This window comes from Silene latifolia, chromosome 2 (assembly GCF_048544455.1).
Source record: "Silene latifolia isolate original U9 population chromosome 2, ASM4854445v1, whole genome shotgun sequence".
NCBI classification, from domain to species: domain Eukaryota; kingdom Viridiplantae; phylum Streptophyta; class Magnoliopsida; order Caryophyllales; family Caryophyllaceae; genus Silene; species Silene latifolia.
Window position 1 is genome coordinate 76,329,954 of NC_133527.1, and position 13,409 is coordinate 76,343,362.

Consider the following 13,409-nt stretch of genomic DNA (forward strand, 5'->3'; position numbering starts at 1 on the left):
CGTTCGTACACACCATTTAATTGAGGTGTTCCAGGTGGAGTTAATCAGAGAGCGATTCCACAGTCTTTCAGGTGTTGATCAAACTCATTTGAAAGATATTCGCCACCCCGATCTGAACGGAGTGCTTTAATCTTTCTACCCAGTTGGTTCTGTACCCTATTCCGGTATTCCTTGAATTTCTCAAAGGACTCACTTTTATGCTTCATTAAGTAGACATATCCGTATCTACTCAAATCGTCCGTGAAAATGATAAAATATCTATAGCCATCTCTAGCGGTAATTGACATAGGTCCACATACGTCCGTATGTATGAGTCCTAGTAGGTCACTAGCGCGCATTCCAACACCTTTGAAGGAAATTCGAGTCATCTTGCCAATGAGACATGATTCACACGTGCCATATGCAGAAAATCCGAATGAGGGAATAGTCCCATTATCGACGAGTTTCTTTACGCGTTTCTCATTTATGTGTCCCATTCGACAATGCCATAGATAGGTTTGATCTTTGTCACTAACCTTTAATTTCTTATTATTCATGTGTAATACTTCCGTGGTTTGATCTAAGATATAAATTCCATTCATGGAAACTGCTTTGCCATAAATCATTTCATTAAAAGAGAAAATACAACTATTATCCTTTATTGAAAATGTAAAACCGTCTTTAGCAAGTACGGAAACAGAAATAATGTTCTTAGATAAACTGGGTACATAGTAACAGTTATTTAAAGATAACTCAAAACTACTAGGGAGTTGGATTACATATGTTCCCTTCGAGGCAGCAGCTACTCGTGCTCCATTCCCGACTCGTAGGTCCACATCACCTTTTTCGAGAGGTATGATGTTCTTTAGGCCCTGCAAATGATCACACAGATAAGAACCACAACCAGTATCTAGTACCCAAGTTTCGAAACTTGCATGGTTAATCTCAATCATATGAATATAAGATGACATACCAACAGGAACGACGCGGCCTGCCTTGATATCCTCACGGTAGATGGGTCAATTACTCCTCCAATGTCCAGTCTTGTGACAATGGTGGCACTCTATGTCACCGCCCTTGCTCTTTGTCTTACCCTGTGAGCCACTAGTCTCACCAAGCGCACTCTTACCGTTTCCTGGCTTTTTAAACTTTGGCTTACCTATAGCTAGGTCGCCATGAGCCTTGCCCTTACCTTTACCTTTGTTGTAAATTGTGAGAACATCCTACTTCATGCTCCCACTCAATTTCATATCCTTCTCGGTCTGTACGAGAAGGGAGTGTAGCTCATGAGGACTCCTTTTCAAGTCATTCATATAGTAGTTCGCCCTGAAAAGGGCAAAACCATCGTGAAGAGAATGAAGCATTCTGTAATACCCCGTATTTTATATAATCAATTAAACGGATATTATTATATATTAATTATTATTATACATTTTATTTTACTAATTATATTGGGTTAATTGTTTAGTCGATAATTACGTTAGGTTATTTTACTTGACTCGAGTCGTATCGATCTAAGTTAATTAAGACGGGTTTATATAGAATTCGATATGTGAGCTAACCCATTTGAGTTGGCCCAATAACTGTTCAGCCCATTTAACCCTAAACCCTAACCCTAATAGTGTACCCTAACCCTAATAGTACCTACCCAACCCGCCTCCCTCACTACACACTCCCTCAACCCGCCTCCCTCCTTTCATCAGCTCCAACTTCTATCTTCACGCATAAAGAGAGAGAGAGAGAGAGAGAGATCTTGGTTGTTGACGGCGCAGCAGGGAAGATATAGGGGACTTTGTCGACGGCCGTGGGTGGCCCTGGTGGCTGTTGTGGTGGCGGAAAGGTAAGCATTCAACCCCCTCCTCTGTTTTTCGCATTGATGTCGGGTTGTTGGGGGTTGTTTCGTGTCTTATAGAGGTGAGGTTGGTGGTTGTTGACGGGGTAAGGGAAATGGGTGATAAGTGACGAGTGTAGGGGTGGTGGTTAGGGTGGTTTTAGGTGGGGATAGTGGTTGTGAAAGGCGGCATTGACAGGGGGTAGCAAACGGGTTTAAGCAGGGGATTTTCAGACGGGTTTAGATGGGTATGTTTGGGGTGGCGCCACCGTGGACTTGGGGGAGGTCGAAACGGTGGTGCCACTGTGTCTGGGTGCGTGGTTTGGCGGCGAGCATGACGGTGGTGGTTTGGCAGGGGTTAGGAAATGGTTGCGGTGGTTGTAGGGTGAGTATTAGAGGTGTTTGGTGAGGCGTGGTGGTGAACCAGGCCAAATGGCGGCGCTGGTTTGACTCGCCGGCGGGAGTCGACCCCAGTGGGGGTGGTCGTTGGTGGCTGGGTCAGTGTAGGGGATTGGGCTGGTGGCTGACACGGCCTCGTGGTGGCGCGTGGGTGCGTGTGAGCGCGTGGGAAAGGGGCGGTGTTGATGACGGGTTGCTTTAGTGTTGAAACGGGTTTTTGTCATTGTTTAATCATTAGAATTCGTTAAGTTATCGTATTCTTAATTAATTAATTAATTCCCGAGTCTTTTTAAATAATTAAAGACGGGTTTTGAGTCGGGTTTGTTAAAATGAAAAAGCTACTATATCGGGAAAGTTTCCATTCTAAGAAATTCTAATTTAGTAACTTTCTATTTTGGGAAGTTGGGGCATATACTAATCGGGTTATTTTAGTTATCAGTTGGGCATGAGTTTGGTGTCGGGATTGTATTTCGGGAAAACTGCTATTTTTAGGAACTCTCTATATTGGGTAACCTATCTATTTTTAGTAGCTTCTACTTTGGGAGATTTCTATATTTAGTAATTAGTAATTATAAATATTATAATTTTTTTAGGTGACGGATTCGTGAAGGATCGATAATTAAATTCATTGCTTTATTTTCGGGACTGCTTAAACTGCTTAATTGGAATTGCTGGCACTTTGAGGTAGGGAAATACACTTGACTCATTATCGTTGTTGTTGAATTGTGTTGACTTGATTCATGGTTGTTGATTTACGTTATGATTCATATATGGGAAGGTGATTAACTGATTTGATCGTATTGAGTATAATGTCACAACATCGGGTAACCGGCATGATTTCATGATTTATCAGTTAAGTGATTTATATATATTGTGGTGCATTAATTTCTTTTGAGCATTCATATGCATTGGAGATGGAGGATCTGGTGGTGATGTGGTGTGGTGGTGATGATGTTGTGATAAGGCCCAGGCGGGTTCTGCAGGACTTGCCCTGGTGTCCTCAGCTGCGAGCTGGTAGATCGGCTACGGTCGATATATATAGTCTACCGGGGATCGGTATGGCTGGGTTGTCCGGGTTATGAGATATGAGATATGAGTTGAGATGGAGATGGAGGTGACGGAGGAGCATGCATATCATATTTTATTGTTTCATTGTTTTCCCTACTCAACCTCGTGGTTGACCCTGTGTATTCGTGAACACCTGTGACGATCCAAATATTGGGGAGCAGACTTGACAGGTTTAAGAGATAGGATGGGAGCTTGATGGGCGTGAGACACTGGATCAGAAGACTTAGTAGCTAGATCATCATTTAGAAGACTTTCACTTTTATTTTATGTTAGTTCTTTGTTGTTTTGATGTAAAAGAGATTTTGTAATAATTAAGTTAAAGTAATTATATAATTTGCCTTGGAGTTTAATTTGTTATTCACTACCTCGGGAAACCGAGATGGTAACAGTCCGGTTTATTAGGGAATGTCTTGCTAAAGGCTCCTTCATAAATTGGGGTGTTACACATTCGGTCAATGACAATGCTCTCACTGATTTTACAATTCAGTGCCTCCAGTTTCTCGACATTCTCAATCATGTGAAGAATGTGTGGGCTAACCGGTTGGCCCTTCTGGAGTTTCGCATCAAAGAAGCGACAGGTATGCTCATATGTAACGATTCTCGGTGCCTTTAAGAACTCGTTGGTGAGCGTGGTGAAAATCTTGTTTGCACCTTGGGCAATGAAGCGTCTCTGCAAATTGGTTTCCATTGCAAAGATGAGTACGTTCTTTATCGCACCCGCTTCCATAACGAAATCACTATAAGCGAGTGATTCGTTGACTCCACTGCATTTGGGCCTGGTTGACCGGTATTGGCTCGATTAAGTACCGAGCTTACCGTCGGCAATGGCGACATTCCGTAGTGCCGCCTCCCGTCCTCAAAATTGGACCCATCATTCTTCAGTCGAGTGGACTGATTCATTTGGTCAATAAACATTTTTAGCCAGGACGAACGATCTAGTGTGGCACTAGGCATTGGGATTGCGTTATTTCCAGCCATTTGTTGTAACAGTATTATCGATGATAAACGTGTTCTACACTTCGAAAGAAGAATAAAATAATAAGCATGTGCATCGTTTTGATTTTAAGTCTAATGAACTAATGTCATAACGCGAAGACTCAAAACATTTATACAATTGACCTCCCTCAAGAATTATATAAATGACCCCAAGACTCAATTCTCTGCAAATTGATAAGCTAACCTTTTAGCTAATTCTACCGTTAGAATTCTTGGTCGATAAATTTCTGTAAATTCTATCTTTAGTCCATCATAATCACGAGAAACTCTTCGGACTATGATGTTGAGGTAAACTAAGTCAACACAACTACTTACCCAACGTAGAAGGGGTCATATTAGGCCTACCGACGAAGAAGGGACTCATAGATGTTTGCCCTTATAAAGACTAATCTCAATTTCCGTTTTAGAGGAAGATCCCATCAACTATTTTTAATTCATTTTAAGTGAACTATAATCTAGCAAGCGAGAATGATTTAAACTAAAGTGATGGCTTATAGACTGTGACATCTGCATGTCCATAAAAACTAACATACAACTATATGAGTCAATTTTCATGCATTTTAGTAGTAGGTGGTTTGGTTTTAGGTGGAATATGATGCAATTACTAGCAAGTGAATAAAAAGCAATAAAATGAAAAACGTAAAAAAAAAAAACAGTAAAAGTCCTAGTGTGGCCTATCCTATCAAAATGAACAATAAATACAAGTTTGGAATCCATCCTTGGACCCGAGAAGCTTGTCTTGATGTTCCATCTTGATCCATGTAGCGGGAGTGAGCTTGAATCTTCATCTTTAGTCTTCTTTGAAATTACAATAAATAAAATTACATAATTTACCTATTAATTACATTCTAATTTCAAAACCCAAAACTAAAATAAAGGAGATTCGAGATCTCATAATTACATAAAAATTATGTTTCCTTCATTACGAAAACATAATTGACTAAGGCCACACTAAGTATTACAAATTACAACCGATTGCAAAATTAAATACGTAAATAAAATTCATTCATTCGATTCATTCAACATAATTAAAAGCATCAACTAAAATAAATTAAACATACATAATACAATACATTAATTATGTTGATTAATTTATCCAAACCACCTATTTAAATTAAATTAAGTGACAATTCCGCAATTTAATCACATTAATTTCATTTCAATCCATATTAAACTTGTAATATGAATTCTATCCGTCAAAATTTTAAACCGCTTTAAAATAACTCGGTATCTTTAAATTGTGAACCGATTCACAATAACTAATTGGCCAAAAATAAAAAAAAAAAACGAAAACAAATTAAAATTGGTTCGGCTGAAAAAATAAACAAAATTTTTTTATTATTATTTTTAACAGCTACTACACGGCTGATCATAAAAAAAACATCCCCTTCCCCCTTTTTTTTATTCGGCAATTAAGAAAAAAAACTTCCATAATTTTTTTCGGAAAAAAAATCTTTCCTTCTTTTCTTTTTTTTCTGATTCGGTAATAGAGAAAAAAAACCTAAAAACGTTTTTTTTTTCACGGCATACCTAAAAAAAATTGAGCCGTCAAAATTATTTTCCTTTTGCGGCAAAAAGCCCTAATTCAAAAATTGATGAAGAACAAAGTTTATAGTTGCTAATAGAACATGGTTTAGCAAATGAATTAACAATCATGATTAATCTTATATGCTAAAACTATATAGCAAAAACAAGTTATTGTATCAATGACATGATGATACTATATTTATTTTAATTTAATCTGCATTAAATCAAAATCTACCAATTCATATATGATAATTTTAACCGATTAAAACAATGATATGATCTAAAGAAATTGGATATAAATCATCAAACAAAAGGAAAAACGAAAGAAGAAAAAAAAAACAGGCCGAAAGATAAAAAAACTCGGCCAATTTTTTTTTTTTTTTTTAGCCGAAAAAAAAAACGAAACCCTAATTTTTTTCTCGAAAATTAGGTTATAGTTTACATACAAATTTTATGAAAATAATCAAAATTAAAATCGTGGCCTAGTGCTCTGATACCACTTGTGGGAAATAATCTGTATACTTCCCTTTAACATGAAGGATTATAACGATTTGATAAAGATGATCTAAGGTCATAAAATAAAATACATAAACAAAAGTAAAAGGATTTAGAATTAACCTCAGGTCCTAGCAAATATGGCCTAAGAACAATATCAAAATTGATATTCGCCTATTAGTTGCACCCAAGACGATCTGAGATATACCCTTTGATTATGCTAGAAATCAATCTAAAATTTTCTGTAAAATTTAATTGTCTTTGTGTTCTTGTGATAAGAAAAGGAGGCAAGGTCAAGAAAAAGCATTAGGTTAGAAATAATTCTCTACCTTTCTTTTTATATAGACCGAAATCAATTAGGAAAGAAAATTACTTCCCTAATTTTCGGCCATCAGACCGAATTATGGAGCAAAATTCTTCTTATTTTGGTCTTTCCAAAAATATATAATATGTGTTGAATTGTCATCTAGTGAGGATCGAACCCATGACCTCTTGGTATGTGTACCCTCACTATTACCACTATGACACATTCAACTTGTTGATATTAAATACAACTGATTATATTTAACTACGAATTAACAGATTAATTCGTCCAAACTAACCTAATATATATTTAATTTAACGAATTGACAGTTAATTCGTCTCAACTTAATATTATTTAATTTTCATTAAATAATTATCTCATCAACACATTGACTAACTTTTTAGTCATTTTGGGCATCAATGTAATTATATTTCTATAACCACATTTCTCAAATACGTCCTATAGGTGTGACCTTTAGGGACCAGTTGATCACCGCCATCTGTATGATAATAACGTCAAACTTTCTAGCAAGCCAATCGTTATTAGGTAAACGTTAATCAACTGATTAAATATACGAAGTATACCCTTGTGAACCTGTAAGAGATTTACAAATGTTATCACACTAATTTGTGGAGGACACAAGCTCCAACATCCATCCCATTTATATTGTCCCTATTTGTGATGCAAAATGGAAAATGTAAATGCGATGTAGGAAATATATGGTAAATAATACCTTCAAAATGCAATCATTGAGTAGGTTCATTTGAAAACTGAAATGTGACATGTATGAACACAAAGGCATTTACTCATAAATCAATTACATTTCAAATGTGATTGCTACATCAGATGCTCACCTCCATTGAGTTCCTTGATGTCGCCACAGCATCAGTTCCCAGCTTTTTTGGGCGATAGTCAAAGCTTAATTCTCCTTGATCTTTAGAATCATAACTGTTTTCTTACTCATCTTCTCCATCATTGCCATCAAGCCCACTAAGTTGGTAGTCTATATGTTACTTTTCGGCAATCAGCTTTACATGTGGGTCAATTGTCTCTAGCCATTTAACTCCCCTTTTGAAGAAGTTTAACTGTAATTCAAACAAAGTATTCATTAAAGTTATAAGAATCATAATTTTAGTAGTAGACATATTGTTGAGGGTATTGATAATCAGGTAAGAACCACCAGCTAGACCTGAGTTGTATGATGACGAGCTGCTTGTGTTCAAAGACATCGAGACTATCCTTGCTTTAGAGACTTCAGCCTAAAAACACATAGAGTCGCTTCCTCTTCATATTCAGTATGGGCTGTGCTTCAACTGATCCATATAAAAACTTTCACCTTTTCCATCTTTTCACCGTCCTTTTTCTCGCTGTTGTACCAGCATGTATTTATATACAATTTTGTATACCATTTTCTAGTTTAAATACAACTTAAAATTTATGGAAAAAGAGACCTTATGTAGACCAAGGTTCATACATTTTCTCGTCACACTGCTGTTTCATTTCCTATATTAATTAAAGGGAAAAGAATCCAGTCAAAGATCTTGCATACCAAGTAAATGGACATTTATGAAAATAGGTTATAGTAATGAAAACCTGCACAGTTTGAAGTTGATTGAGAAGAGATTCTGATGGATTCATGATAGTGACGAAAATATGGGAACGCTGCCAAAACATAGAAGAGCAAGATTATATCATGGTTTCATATCAAGATAGAATAAACTGACGATAAACAAAACAAAAAGCCACCGCAACAAGGACTTACATAAAGATCAACAAGTTTCTGAAGTTCAAGTTGAATGTTTCTCAGCATCAACAAGGCCTTTTCTGCAGACGTATAAAGAAGCTAATCACCCACCACATTCAGGCCACAACAAATTCAACCCAATATATAGCAATCAAAAGAAAATTATTTTTTCAGGATGGAAGAATTCCCCTTTCCATCATCAGATTCACATGTCAAGCAACCCAAAGAACTCACAATTAAAATAACAATGTTAAAAACATCTTATTTGGATAGAAGAAAACAAATTCACAGAAAACAATTTTTACCTAAAAGAAAACAAGTTTAACTTGTAATACTTACAGTAGCAAAGAATAAGGCCTTAATTTAGACCGGTGGTGTGATCATTTCGAGAATTACCTAACGACCACTCATGTTAATTTTTGCGTGGGATAGTAAAGCAGCAAGACTAACAGAAATCAAGACTGACAAGAACTGACTCAAAACATTTTTCCCGTGTAGCTTCAAATGTGAGCTCATGAAATCTACTAATGAATTCAGAATTTGAATATAAAAATGTGTGAATTGAATATCTACTTTACAGCAGAAACCAGCATATTGCAGGAACTCTGATATATGTTCTTTTTTCAACTCGACGATTAATAATAGTGCTAAATGAAAATTAGGAATTTTGTAATCTGAAACAGGTTAACCATAGTTCTCCTTATAAGCAGGTTAACTAAATAAGCAAGAAAATCAAATTCTAGTAAAGAAAGGCAAAGGAACATAAAAAGAAACGGAGAAATCGACTTCAATTGATTTTATGCGCTCCTACTATGCTTGATTATTCTTAGAAAATGATACAAAACCTGCAGAAGAACAATAATAATTTAACGAATTAAATAAGTCGATTGAAAATTAGGGTGAAAAATACGGAATGAAAGCAAGATGAATCGAAATGTAAATTAGTAGATCAAAGATACATAATTTGCGTATGATAATGGCAGTAGAAAAGCTCACTGATAATGACGGTTGAAAGCTCAATGAAAATGGCGATCGAAAAGATCGGTAATGGCGAAGACGTAGTTGGTTCAGTAGCTGAGTTGAAGACGAGTTGAAGATAGAGAAAGAGGACGCAGTAAATGAAGCGTTTATTGAGGAGAAATGTTGAGGTGGTTTGGATTATATAAGGGGACACGTGGCATCATTTGGTGAGTTTATAATTTATAGATCTGACAGTTTAAAATGAGTCCAGCCGCCTCACCCTAAAAAGGGTGCCTCACATGATTCAATTTATATATATATATATATATATATATATATATATATATATATATATATATATATATATATATATATATATATATGAGAGAGAGAGAGAGAGAGAGAGAGATCAACTAAGTCCCTTATATCATATTAAGTCCATAAGTCTTAATGTGGGTTGTAGGATCAAGCAAACCAATGGCCAAGATTGCACACAAAAAGCGCAGTAAACCCCACTCAACTTATATTTCATATTTACCTCTCTCCTCTTACCCACTAACCCATGCATCTATTGTTATGTCCATCAGTCTGTCATCATTTCCCTCCTCATTTCCAATAGAATTCAAAACAACTTGCGGTTTTTTTTGCCTCTATTTCCCATCATTTCATCTTCCTTTTTCTTTCTTCACATTCCTGATAACTCCACTCGCCATTTTCATCTCTACCAATTAATTCCAACTCAGCTGCAAACTCGCATGTCTCCATTTTTTTATAAGGTATTTTTTTCATTCCTTATTTAGTGATTTGTACTTTGTTTTTTGTTAATTATTGTCTTTTGTTAAACTATCATAAAACGAGTTCATTTGATTTTTCAATTTTCAATTATGGGTTTGCTGTTGTTGATTTGTTCAATAGTTAATTATGGTTTTTACAGATCAAATACGAGTTTATTTCATAATTAACAATGGTTTTTGCCAAGAAAACTTCCAAGAAATCTGAATCAAAGGTTAAAAAATCTCGTCTTTTTTGTATAAGTCTTATAGAATGATGTATAATTTCAATTAAATATATGCATAATTTTAATCCCAATTGTTTGTCATCTACAGATGGATGTTGTAGAAAGTATTGACAAGGGACTTGATACCCAGGTTAAAAGTTTTGACTTTTATTTATCTGCAGTCAGTCGTTGTATAACTCTTACTACATTTTGAATAACTTTAGTATTCAGGATGTATAACTCTTGGTACTAGATGTATAATTCTACTTTTATTCCGTTGTATAACTCTTCTGATTCTGTGACCAACTCTACTTTCATAATGTATAACTGTTGTTGTTATATGTATAACTCTACTTCTATTTAGTTTCTATTCTTAGAGTTATACAATATATGCCTAGAGTTATACATTTTATATCTAGAGTTATACATTTTATACCTGGAGTTATACATTATATGCCTAGAGTTATACAGTATATGCCTAGAGTTATACAGTATATACCTAGAGTTATACCTGGAGTTATACCTAGAGTTATACAGTATATGCTTACAGTTATACATTTTATTGTTAGAGTTATACATTCTATGGTTAGAGTTATACATTCTATAACTTTAGTTTTCAGAATGTCTAACTTTTGTTATTATATGTATAACTCTACTGATTATTTCTTCTTTTGAATGGTGAAAAGAATTTTGGATTTTACAGAATCTTGGTTGAAAAGAAGAGATGACAAACCATTCAAAATTCTTTTTTGTATAACTCTTATAGAATTATGTATAACTTCAACTAAATATATGCATAATTTTAATCCCTATTGTTTGTCATCTACAGATGGATGATGTACCAAGTACTGACAAGGGACCTGATTCCAAGGTTAAAAGTTTGACTTTTTATAACTGCAGTCATTTGTTGTATAACTCTGATTACATTTTGAATAACTATTGCTTTCAGAATGTATAACTCTTGTTATTATATGTATAACTCTTGATATTCTTTGACTAACTCTACTATCAGAATGTATAACTTTACTTATATTTTGTATAATTCTGACTGTTTATTGTATAACTTTAATTCACAGAATGTCTATTTATTTGTTGCAAATATCTCTAATTGCAACTACAGTATGTCTAATTTGGGTGTTGTCCTTGTTTTTCCTCAGATTGCTGAGGCCAAGCCAAGGGTAAAGAGGGTGCATGAAATCACGGTTTCGTGTCGACCTCAAAGGCTTGTCTCTCTCATTGAAAAGCTTAATGAGGATCAGGTGGCCGTTGTTAAGAACATTGGGTTTGGTGGCCTTTTGGAGCTTAAGATTAGCAGCTTTCCACTTGCACACGTTCGTCTGTTCTTGGAGTCCTTCTCTGATGGGTCATATTGTTGGAATATGTGTCCTCCGACAATAATGCGATCACGACTGTTGATCATGATGATCACATGTTTAAATCTCATTATAAAGAATACAATTGGGAAGTAATATTGTTACTGTCAACTGGTCAACATATATCGGTAATGATTGGCTGACTAGAATTTGACATTACTGTCCTGCGACGGTGGTGATCAGTTGACCCCCTAGGTCATACCTATAGGGCAACACTCTTAATTAATTATTTAATTAATCGTATAACGTTACGAGTTAATTAAATTACTTGAAAATTAACGGACGATTTTGGAAGTAAAATTTACGTATCAAATTGAAATGTGATTAAATGGGACACGGTCTGAGTAATCGAATTGTATCATTACTCGTACGAAATTATTGTTTAAAGAAACAATTGAAATTGAATGAATTTTTATAAATACAATCTGTTGTGATTTATAAATGGAAAAATATTTTGGTACAAGTAATTATGAAATTGCTAAGTCAATTTTTGTATATGACGTATTTTTATTAATACTTTGATTTTTAATATGTTAAAAATACATAACAAATTTATGTTACATATGACATGTGACATATTGACAATTGACAAAAATAATATGGATTCCATATTATCCATTGTGCCGAAAATTAGAGGAGGATTAGGATAATATTGTGTTTGATTAAGTTAATGGAAAACATAATGATTACCTACATTCCTAGCCATGCAACCCTAATGCTCATTGTAAAGAACAATCCAAGCATGCATTGGCTCCCCTTAATCCAAAATATAATTCTAGAGAGAACAATATTTCTCCTCTTCTTCTCTCTATAAAACCGAAAATAATTAAGTGTTTATAATTTTTTTGGGTCAATTTTCTACTAAATTAATATTGTACTAGTTCCTATAATATTAATTTTTATTAAGAGAAAGCCTTGGGTATTAAGCTTAGGAAGAGATCCTATACTTGGATCTTGGTTCTTCCATTTAAGGATAGCACAATAACAAGAGAGAAAGGTGATCTCTCTTGTGCCCATAAAACCGAAACATCCAATGTAAGAACATGATTTCTCCTCTATTTTGCTCATTTGTTTGCATGCATAAAATCCATATTTAATTTTATGAAAAATTAAGTTAAGACATATATGAATATGTAAGTATATAGATCTACTTTTCCTTCAATCGGTATCAAGAGCCATGGTTGTTTGCATGCAAATCGGTTAAAAGTTTTTCCGAGTTATAAGAATAACATATAAAACTTGTAAAATTTGTGTTATTATGATATATCACGAAATTAATTCATGCATGTTAATATTTCTGGTCCTAAAATGTTTTAGGATATTTTGGTTATATTTACGGATTTTATTGTTCATATAATACAATAATGGCATTTAAATATGATTTTATGAGTAAAAATGTCATTTTCGGTCTAAAATTAGCTATACTTCGAATTTTCAGTTTATTTTTGGATATGTTGTCACATATATTATTTTGAGATAACCTGTAAATTTTCATAATTTTTGGACTTGTTATGCTCGAAAAATGGATTTTTCATTATTAAATTCGGATTTAGGTGAAAAATAGGTTAATATGAGTTAAATTTCGAATCTGGTCATAGAAAATTATTATGTTGTCACATGCAATTTTACAAGATGTGTGTAAAATAATTGGCTATAAAGAAGTCTTTTTGCATGATTTATGGATTTTTGAAGAAAAATGGCATAAATAGTGACATTATTAGTGTAAAATTAATAAA

General features: G+C 34.5%; 1 long non-coding RNA gene across 1 annotated transcript; it reads left to right on the plus strand.

Annotated features, from left to right (window-relative positions):
* Positions 1–10,407: 10,407 nt before the first annotated feature.
* Positions 10,408–11,538, plus strand: LOC141629842 (uncharacterized). Its single transcript, XR_012537368.1, has 3 exons — positions 10,408–10,451; positions 11,130–11,171; positions 11,458–11,538. It is a non-coding gene; the product is annotated as an uncharacterized LOC141629842 (long non-coding RNA).
* The last annotated feature ends 1,871 nt before the right edge of the window (positions 11,539–13,409 follow it).